Source organism: Wolffia australiana, chromosome 1 (assembly GCF_029677425.1).
Source record: "Wolffia australiana isolate 7733 chromosome 1, ASM2967742v1".
Taxonomy (NCBI): Eukaryota; Viridiplantae; Streptophyta; class Magnoliopsida; order Alismatales; family Araceae; genus Wolffia; species Wolffia australiana.
The window spans coordinates 7,277,814-7,289,284 of record NC_135835.1 but is presented as its reverse complement, the minus strand read 5'-3'; positions in this window follow the sequence as shown (position 1 = coordinate 7,289,284).

The window sequence follows — 11,471 nt, the reverse complement described above, 5'->3', positions numbered from 1 at the left end:
CTGCCCTGCCCTCCCGACGGGCCTGCTCGCTTGGGCTACTCTACGCCCAATCAACAAAACAACACATTAAATTCAGTGCAATCTATCGGACTTCAGTCTCGCAGGTCAACCCGCTTGCCCCCGCTTCTGAGTATTATTATTTCTTCCAATATTTTCTCGCGTGCTCCACCGTCGGGGATTAGTGTTTATAGGTTACCTGTTCTTTTGGTTTGAGGGGGAGAGTTCTTTTCCTTGTCCATTCAACCCTACCTTCGTGTCGAGAGTGGTCAGTCCGATCGAGGAGACCTGCGCAGTCGGTGTTTATCATCGATTTATCGGGTCATTGGGAGTCAGATCATACGTGGAACTTACGGATCACTTCCAGGGTGTTCGTCTTACATTGGTTGCCATATTGTGCTTCTCGTTATTTTCGTACGAATTGCATCAGATCATCATCCATTGAGTCATTCTATTTGGTCGATTACTTCGCCCTGTGTTGCAATGCGAGCCATCGATCCCAGACATGTTGCATCACTAGTGCAGCAGTGGTTGTGGCACTAGGGTAGCAATGGGTGTGACTGTAGGGTGCGGAGGCGTCAAGGCACGGAGGTGTCACGGCCGACACGGTCAGTCGAGGCTGGATGTTGGGGGCGGTCGTGGAGTGATCGCGGAGGCGCGCAAGGGGACAGCTGAGGGGCAGCCGAAGAGATGACCGCACGGGCGGTCGTGAGGCGACTGAAGGAGGCGATTGAAGGGCGGCCTAGGCACGGCCGCGGGGACGACCGCGAGGGCATCCAAAGGGAGACCATGGGACGGCTGTAGAGTTGGCCAGGGGCAACCAAGAGAGTGGTTGCAGGACGGCCAAGGGGTGGCCTCGGGGAGGACGGCCTTAGGTCGCTGCTAGGGTGACGGCCTTGGGTTGGCGCTGGGGTGGCGGTCTCCAAGCGGTGTCAAGGTGGCGGCTTCCGGTCGGCCACGGGTCGTAGCAGCTTTTAATCGGCCTAGGGTGCAGTAGCCTGAGATCGGCCGCGAGCGTAGCGACCTTAGATTGGTTGTGGGCACGGCGACCTCAGGTCAGCTATGGAGCGCGACGGCCTCAGGTCAGCTGTGGAGCGCGACGGCCTCAGGTCGGTTGTGGGGTGCAACGGCCTTAGGTCGGCCACTGGGGCGGCGGCCTCAAGTGGGCGGTCATGGGCCCTTGCGACAGCCGTGGGTGGCCTGCCAGCCGCAGGCTGCTCGCACAGTCGCGAGTGGCTAAGACGGCGTCGTGCAGCCCTGGGCGGCTGTCGGCGAACCTAGGCAGCCGCTAGAGGCCCAGGGCAGCTGCTAGTGGCCCTGGGCAGCCGTTGGCAGCGCTTGGTGGTGCTGGGCAGCCTCAAGAGCGGCGGCCAGAACTCCAAAAAATACGACGGCGGTGGCAGTTTTTGATGAAGATGACGGCACTTTTTGACAAACTCTAGGGTTTCCTTTCTCTCTCCTAACTTTGCAGTGGCATAATCGTAAATATGGCAAAAACTAAAAAAACACTAAAAAATCAGAAAAATCCTTAAAAATCACATTTTTAATCTTTTCTTCTCTCCTCTTCCTATGGGAAGGCCCCACCTTTTATAGGAGCAAATATGGGCCTCCCCCCTTAGAAATAAAGAGGGAGAAGGCCCAATTAAAAGTGATTAGGCCCCCCCCAATAGGAGAGAGAGGCACACGAACACGCCCACACATGCGCTAACACACGCGCAAATGTGTAGGTCCATACAACTGATGTAGGACGACTAAGGAAAAAGGGCGACTAAGGAGATGGATGGATGACGACAGGTAAAGGGTGGTAGACGGGTTTGTAGGGAAGGATAAAACAACCCACAGAATTCACACGGTCGGATTCGAACTTTAAAACCGATGAAAATCTGGTGGTGCAGCTCCGACCCTTATCGAGGGTGGGAGTACTGTCTTCCCCCACCGCGATAATGCCTAAGCACCGAAATCAATATCCGAATTTGCGTCGCGAAGAAACACTTGAGAAAGAGAGAGAAGAAGTCGAAATCCAAACCAAATCTAATTCTGACGGCGGTGGAAACTTCTCGAGAAAACACTGAGCGGGGAACACTTTGACACCAAAGAGTTCAGGCGTACCTCGGCACCGTGGTGCGTGAAGAGGATGCGGGAAATTCTGATCGTGACTAGGCTGGGCGAGTCCGGGCATTGAGAGGCCCACTGGACGAGAAGATCTGGACGTTCCGGGCGTTGAACGGCCCTGGTAGTGTGTAGTTGTCGTTGTCGCAGAGTCAAGCGTAGGCAAATACCCGCGCGCGTGAAGCATTCAATGATGATGTGTTGGCGTCCTCGCCATCAACAACGGTCAAAACACATGCGAATAAACAAAAAAGTAAACACATACACGACCGACATTCAAGGTCTACTAAACAAAGAAAATATAAGGAAAGATAAACTCAAATCTTTGCGGCCCGTTGACGAGGCCGGGTACTCTAAAGGATGGGTCTCACGCATGAGCCCTCGCTCGATGAAGTTGTTCACTCAGGTCTTCGAAGCAGGATGGTCCCCCATCAGGTAAGAACTTCCTCACATCATCATCCTTGGGCTGCCTATTGAAAATATTTGTCTTCAGCATGCCAATAACACATTTCCTCACTCATTTATTTTTCATTACAATAATGTATTCATTATAGTTTGCATAAGATGATTATAATGAAGTCTGTGAATACATGGCTTGAGTTAGTGAATTATGATGAGATCACAATACAAATATAACTGGTTTCTTGGAATGTACTCTATATATTCATATTTGAAGGATGCTCTGAGAGGGACATCTAAGCGTTGATAATAACACATTCAATTCTCACTCATATGTTGAGTATGGTTGGTTCCATGGCCATTAGTGTGGAGACACTAAGGATACATTGTAGGTACTATTTAGAATAAATAGTTGATTAATTGATCTCTTCAAAACCCTAAAGGGTATTATAACAAACTGTCAATCAGGCTGATTCACATCATGCTTGTGTTAGTGGTTCTTACAATGGAGACACCAAAGATGTCTTGTGAATCGACATTTGTACTTTGACAATGGCCTATAAGTTCCTAATGATGGAATACTAAGTAGCCTTAGTTCATGCATAGCAAGAAGTTTAGGAAGATGATTGAATGGTCAAGATGGAATCATTCTCCCTCTGTATAAGAGGATATATCTCAAGGAAGATGTAATGAAGTTCTTGACCAAGATAATGAAATACTAGAGAGGAGTACTTTGATGATTTTCGAACCTCTAGTACTAATTCGAATGACCATGACCGATTAGGATTTGAAAGTTGATCATAACCTAATCCTGGGAGTGTCAAATGAATGAGGGGCTATAAGTACACAGTAACCAAGGTCGATAAGTTTAATGAGTGAGTTGATACACTCCTTTGTATCTTCTAAAAGATTAGTTATAGCTTGGGACTCCATGAGCTGGAAACTCAACCTACCAATTATGGTAACTGATATGTGATTAATTAATCTATATGATGATATAGATAATTGTTTAGGAATGCCAATCCACATTTGGGGCATTATATTTGTTAATTAGATTATACATGGGCCTCAAGGGTCACACACAAATGGTCTTTGGACTCGAAAGATATACCTAAAATTTAGGGGCTATCTGAAAATTTCTATCATGTATAACTAGAAGCAGGCCCTGAATAAAATGCACCCATGTGAGAGTTTTTCTAGGCCCTACCCTTTTTCTCCTTTTCTCCTCTTGACAATCGACATGATAAGGATGACATACAATGATAATGGAGTATCAACTAGGCTCATCAAGATGAAATAGGAGATTCAAAATGTGAGGTATTTCATGGATAAGTTTAAAGGCTGCAGTCTTTGAAGTTCAACATGTCTCAACTGAGGAAACCAATAAATTATGGATCAGCTCAACATGTCTCACAGGTCATTTGGTCAGTATGTTTGGAATATTTTTATGGTTCTGTTCGAACTCATCTTTTGCAGGTTTCTCTTGGGTTTCACCCAAATGAAGGCTATAGGTAGAGCACTGCCACCTCTTCACAATTTACAATGATACCACCGAGGGATCGATTTTCATCAATTTAATGAATTCTTCCCCCCTAAACAGAACCCACTATTTGTCATTTGTATTTTTTCAGTAATGCTTATGGGATCACCCATACTCATAAACCTGATTAACAATTTACAATAATACCATTGAGGGATCAATTTTGATCAATTTAATGAATTCTTTCCCCCTAAACAGAAGCCACTATTTGTCTTTTGTATTTTTGCAGTAATTCATCTTGAATATTCTTTTCAATAGGAATATTTATAATGGGTTCTGCCCGCGCCCTACCACGCGCCAGTGCATTTCTGTGCACCAGCGCCCTGCCCGCGCGTCCGTGCCCTGCCCGCGCTCCCACGCTCCCGCGCCTTGCTCGCACGCCCACGCCCTGCATGCACGCCCACACCCTGCCCACGCACCCACGCCCTGCCAGCATGTTTGCGTCCTGCCGCGCCCTTCCGCCTAGTGTCCGTGCTTCCCGCTTGTGCGCCCCATGCCCGCACACTCGACTACATGCCCAGTGCCCACGCGCCCGCCTGTTCGCCTGCTTGTGCACTCGGTTCAGCCGTTACTATTTTATTGCTCCATCATCGGTGATATCGTGCAAATCAGAGCAAATAAACTGTTAATTTCATCATGTTTTGGGGCTTTTAATGCTTAAAAACATTAATTTTTAATGCATGTTACCATGATTTTAGGTTAAAAGAAGAATTTCCTTAAACTTTAAGTTAAATAATACATTTGATAAATGGTTATATCAATATATACATTTTAAATGTTTTTTAAATGAATTTTAAAAGAAATTAAACGTCTAATTGACCATTTCAATAGATAAAAAGAAAGTAAACATTAAAATGGATTTTAGAAATTAATAAACCCTATTTTTGCATTAATAAACATTTTCTACAATTGATTTCAGCTGTTTTTTAGTTAAAAATGTTTTTTTATTTCTACTGGCCCTTATTGGGCCAGTTTTGGCACTCACCGGCTTGTTACATGGCACATGGCGTACAAGACCACCTCATACGTATCAAAAGGTGTGTTCACATCTTCGGTGCACGACGTGCACGTACGTAATTGCGTGCATGTCACGCGCAGAGTGGAGCCAGGCAAAACAGAAATGAACCAGTTGCGCGCAAAGGAGAGGAAGAATGTGTTCTTCCGATTCCGCGGCGATAAAAGGCGGAAAAACTAAAAATCAAGACCATTCTTGATCTGGAAGCGAGAGAAGTGCCCGAGCTCCCTCTCTGACTCAAGAGCAACCTAGAGTGCATTTGGAGCTCAATTGGGACAGAATTTTCCACGATCTAGCGCCACAATTTACCCCAAAATCAAGCATTAATTCATGGGAAATTGAACAGCTCATAGCGTGGAAATCTTCCTAATCGACTCGAAGTTATTCCTGGTACTTCTCGGGTTATTCTAAAGCAATTTAACTCTTGAATTTGTACTTAATTTCAGCAATTTTATAGCTCATTTATGTTCGCTGTTTTTTTTCTAAATTTCAATTTTAATTCTGTTAATTCTGAAATTTAGTTTGTTGTTGAATCATTTAAGCTTTTGCAGTTTTAGACAAATAGTTTTGAATCCAAATTGATCGTTCATCTATCTGAATTTCATCTGAATTACCTAAATTGTCAAATCATGTTCACGATTTGCCAATATGCAGTAGCTCGTAATTTCAATAAGAAAAAAAAAGAAAAGAAAACTCTGAGTTTGACTGCTTAATCATTGAATTTACCTCGTTTTAGAAGTCAGTAGCATTCTGGAGTGGAAGTCAAATGTGTCCGTATTAAAATTAAACCTTCAATGATTTAACTATATTTCAGTTGCCTGGATTAGCTAAGCATAGCATGATTTGCTTGTTCAGAGTATATCTCCAATTTTGAAGTAAATTAGATATAAATGCAAAACATCATAAATAGTTAACTTAGGGCTTTATATTCGTGAGAAGTTTGGGTTAGACTTTACAAAAAAGATTGGTAAATAAAATTGAGATTAGCTATCTTCTACAAACTATTTCGAAATCACTAAAAATCCAAAAGCATAATTGAAATTGAATTAAGATCTTTTGTGTGTAAAATAAACAAGGATAACAAGAGGTAGATTTTGATTTGAGTTTATTGGTGAAAACAATTTGACAAAAAGTAAGCTAAGCTCCTAAAAATCTAAGATCAATTAAACACTCAAATCACCTAGTTAGGGGATTAGTTAGTAATTCTTATCAAGAATTGCTATCTAATCATAAATCTGTTAAATCTAGAGTGCTAATTCCTAATCCGATAAAAATTGAATTTCCCTATTGCCTCCCTAGGGTTCGACCCCTTACTGTATCATTAAGGGACAAAACAAGTTTAGTGATTAAATTCAGAAAACCCTTAAAATAATGACATATAAACACATATTTTTGAACTCATCAGTCTGATATCGCCTATCAGGTTCTGCCACTTCCCCCTTCATTCGTAGCTTGGTTATTTCTTTCAGTAATGTAGATTTGTGCTCCGTGCCTCTAAAAGTTGAATTTTCATATGTCAATTAGAATATAGCCCTCGTTGTGAGAGATAGGAATTCCTTCGTGGTAACCGCTAGTCAATTACTGAGGAGGATTGGACGCCGGGTAATTAAATTTACCTCTCATCTTGTAGCGTCTAATTGGTCCAAAGGGACATTGAGGAGTCAATTGTGACCCAATCAATTGTCATCAATTTAATTGATCATTCGACTTTAATAGTCTTTTCTTCGTACTTGTCATTGGATATTAAAGTTCACTCCATATTATTCTCACCTCATTTGTGCACACTCATCTCTCCTTGTGTTGTAACATGTGACATTCAATCCCAAACGACGACGTGTTACATCATATTGGTATCAGAGCCGATCGTGTTAGCCCTTGCTTAACACGGTCGTTCTGATATTTTTAATTGAATTTATAGTAGCCTCGTGCATTCCATATTTCAAAATTCATAACATCATATTGCAGGTCATTTATATTGCATCTTTAGAACCCTTAGTGAACCTAGAGCGGGATTGTTGACCATAAAATGGTTCAGACTAGGGCACAATTACGCAACACTGTAGAAGGTGAATACCTCAAGCAGGATCCCAAATACAATCCCGACATTGTGGATCTTCCACTTGAAGTTCCACACGCTGAACACTTCCAGGACGAACGTCCTGAGGATGTGAAGGTTGAATTACCCCCTCGAATAGTTAGGGACACCGCAAACTGGATCCCTTCACCTTCTAACAGGTCGTCTAGACCCCTCACACCTACACGGTCTGAAGATCGTGCCTTTTCTGCTACGGCTCCTTCAGCTAGGCTGCCATCCAGCAGAAACTTAGGAGTTTCATCGATGGATGAAGTTCCCCGTCGACCGAGCAAGGCGCCAATGAGGAGTAGTCCCACACCACCGCCTGGGAGGGAAGCTGCACCTCCTTAAACTGGACAACCCAACGGGCCACCCACGCGACAACAACGGTATCACTGCCAACAGCACTGGGAAGGTCACCGACAAAGATCGCCGCCTCAGGATAGGCATCATCCTCCATGATACCAAGAGGAATGAAGCTACACATCAGATACGAATTTCCATCAACCAGAAATTTGTTAAATGTCGCGACAAGATGGCCCCGTTCATACAAAACGTCAACGGAATGACGTTCAGGGGTACCCATATGGTACTGCACCACCACCAGTTATCGGAACCAACCCATATGTTGCGCCTCAAGCGCAAAATCATCCTATAGGTCCGAATGGACCTCCGTATCCAACTAGACCAAATATTGTACCCGGACAATGTGGTCCAACCGCTAGCCTAGCCCCTAACCAAGGGTAGTACCTTACAATTGTGCCTCACCCATATGGGATGCCACCAGTAAATCCCACCTAAACCACTCAGTATGTGATGGCGCCAACAAATGTGCCGTGTGAAGTATATCACGCCCATGGCCCTCAACAAGTGCCATCAACGGCATACCAGATGGAGTTCATTGTTCGTCCTCCACATCAGTCAACCTACGGGCCACCACCAATTTATGGGCTGACCACCCTACGTGCAACCTGAACATCACGGATGTGGGGAATATGCCCCACCAGCAGCTCCTAATGTGGCTCATACACCCAAACCTACAGAATATTACGGGCCATATGATACTTGACGTCCACCACCGAATCCACGTCAGTACGAGGATGATGAAAGAGATCGTCGTAGAGAAGCTCATAGAGCAATGATTCAGAAAAGCGTGTGAATGGAGGTTCCCATCTACGAAGGGTCAAGAAACCCTAAGAATTACACAGATTGGGAATCTGACTTGGAAAGTTATTTCCAGTGGTATGACATGAACAAAAATCTGCAAGGTCAATATGATGATAACTTTGAAATCAACGACAAGTACGAAGAGAGTCTATTACAAGGTCTGCGTTCAATTAAATTGACGAAGTTTGATTGGATCACAATCGACTCCTCGACGTCCTTTTGGACCAAGTAGATGCTATGAGTTGAGGGGTAAAGCTAATTACCCATCGGCGTCCAATCCTCCTTCATAATTAACTAGTGGGTTACCACAAAGAGGATTATATCTCTCACAACGAGGGCTATATTCTAATTGATGTATGACAAGTCAAACTCTCGGAGGCACGGAACGCAGGTCTACAACACTGAAAGAAATAACCAATTGCGAACGTAGGGGATAATGGTAGAACCTGATGGTGATATCCGACAATGGAGTAATAGAGTAGTAGTGATTGAGTTGAGTGCACAGGCGGATGAACAGGAGGGTGCGTGGGCACTAGGCATGCAGACGACCGTGTGGATGTTGGGCACATAGGCTGGAGTACGAGCGCACGGGTAGGCGCAAGCGCACGGGCAGGCACGGGAATGAGAGCATGACGCAGGACGACTACGGAGTGATCCACTAGGGAGTGGATGATGAATGAATGGATGATTGGGTTGAAGGGGCAAACTATGAGTAGAGGGACGACGAGGGATAAAACAGCCACAGAAATCACATGATCAGATTCGGAATTTAAAACCGATGAAAATTTGGTGGTGCAGCTCCGACCCTTATCGAGGGCGGGAGTATTGTCTCCCCCCACCGCGATGATGCCTAAGCACCGAAATCAATATTCGAATTCGCGTCGCGAGGATACACTCAAGAAAGAGAGAGAAGAAGAAAAAAATCCAAACCAAATCTAATTCTGACGGCGGTGGAAACTTCTCGGGAAAATACTGAACGGAGAACACTTCGACACCAAAGAGTTCAGGCGTACCTCGGCACCGTAGTGCGTGAAGAGGATACGGGAAATTCTGATCGTGACGAAGCTGGGCGAATCCGTGCGTTGAGAGGCCCAATGGACAACGGGATCTGGAGGTTACGGGCATTGAATGACCCTAGTTGAGACTCCGCCTAGTTGCTCAAAGGTCAGAGTGCTTGGGCATGGGCGTCGTTGGCGGGACGACTAACGTGCTACGACACGATGTCGCGGATCCAACTACCCGGTCAGTTGGTCGGGGGTCAAGGGGGGAGTCGCTCCCTTGCGTGGTTCGGGGCAGCGCCCCGAAACCTAAACGGTATGCGCTGTCGTAAGAGGCTTGGAGGGCGTCCGGAAGCGCGGGTGACAGAAATGCGGCGTGCACGAGAGCCTTAGGTGGCCTAGGGCGGGCTACCCTGGGCGGCCTGGGGCGGGATGCCCTGGGCAGCCTCGGGTGCAGCCTTCGGCGGCTTGGGGCGGGGTGCCCTGGGCGGCCTGGGGTGCAGCCTTGGGCAGCCTGGGGCGGGATGCCCTAGGCGGCCTGGGGTGCTACAGTGATAAATCCAAAATGATAGTAATATATATTTGCAATTTCAGCTAATTTATCTACTTCTTTATCTTTATCAAGATATATTATCAACATTTATGTTAAGTTGTGAAACATCATGAAACAAAATCACCTTTTTCTAATTTGGACTTAATTATTATCATTTGTGGGACTAACCCCACTTCACTCAATGAGTTAAGTGGAATGAATCTCACTCTCTTCTTAGTTTATGTGGAAGATGCAGGAATTAGGTGAAACTTTCATGAATAAAGGGAATAATTAAATGAAGAGGAAGCTATTTGGACCTGAGGAGAAGGCTCAGCCACAACCCTGGGCCAAGAAAGAAGGCCCAAAGCAAGACAGTTGGCTCTAGTCTAAAGGCCCACTAAGGAAGCTCCACTAAGCCCACTATGAGAGGCATGTTGGGCCAAAGAAAGGAGGGCAAGGGGAAGGTCCAGTCATGATTATTTATGAATATTTCAGGGGCTTAAATGATGATTGGAGGACAACCTTGGACGTGGATCCAAGCCAGAGAAGAAGATCCAGCCATTCAATCCACAAAACATCCAAGGGTGGAGACTTAAAGATAGCACCTTTAATGCTAATTAAGGAAAGAAGCCTTGAACGTCCAGGGGGTATTTCAAAGGTCTCAATGCTGATTGGAGGACCATAATGGACGTGGATCATGACCCTGAAAAGAAGATCTGGCCATCCATTGTATTAAAAATCCAATGGCTCTCCTTTGCTCTCTCTCCCTATATAAACCCCTTCACCCTATTGTAAAATTCATCTTGTGATTCAATCCAAAGTAATGTTTGGTGGCCTAAGTGCAATTGAGTCATAGATCCATTCACCTCAGTGAGTGCCATGCTGAGCAGGAAGCATCCAGGGCTGAAGAAGCTGGTGGAAAGGAGAAGAAGAAGTCCCTTGGACCTTAGCGGGTGTGACAAAGAGGTTACCTTCTTATTTCTCCTTTTTCATTATTTTCTGTTCGTTTTTTGTCTTTTGATTAGTCTTAAATCAGCTAGCCAATATCCAGACGGTTCCAGTGCATCCAACCACGCTCTAAAATTCGTTCTAGAACTCATTCTAGAGTGATTTTAGTACAGTCCATGTTTTCTCTCTCCTCCACCAAGGCACCTTCGCCATTTGGAATCCGGACTTAGCCAAATTTTGACTAAGTCCAGAGCGCCAAACTGTTTCATTTCCTATTTTGTTTTAGCTTTCAAATACTCCTAAAAATACAAAAAAAAATATTTTCTGCCTATTAATATTATTATAATATTATAATAACATTTTATTTTTCTTTGTTATATATTTTTATTTCATTAGTTATTTATCTTCATATGTAGTAAACCTACCTCTAAAATTATTAAAAAATACATAACTAAAGCACAAATTCCTAAGAAAAAAACCCTTGCTCCCTGTGGATCGACCCTTACTCTCCCTACGCTAGTAAGGTTATTATAATTTTTTGTTGTTTTAATTCGGATAAACCAACGACACTAATTAGTGAAGTTAACTCATCACTAATTACCCCAAAATCTCAATTATCATGCAGCCTTGGGAGGCCTGGGGCGGGGTGCCCTGGGCGGCCTGGGACGGGATGCCCTGGGTGGCCTGGGGTG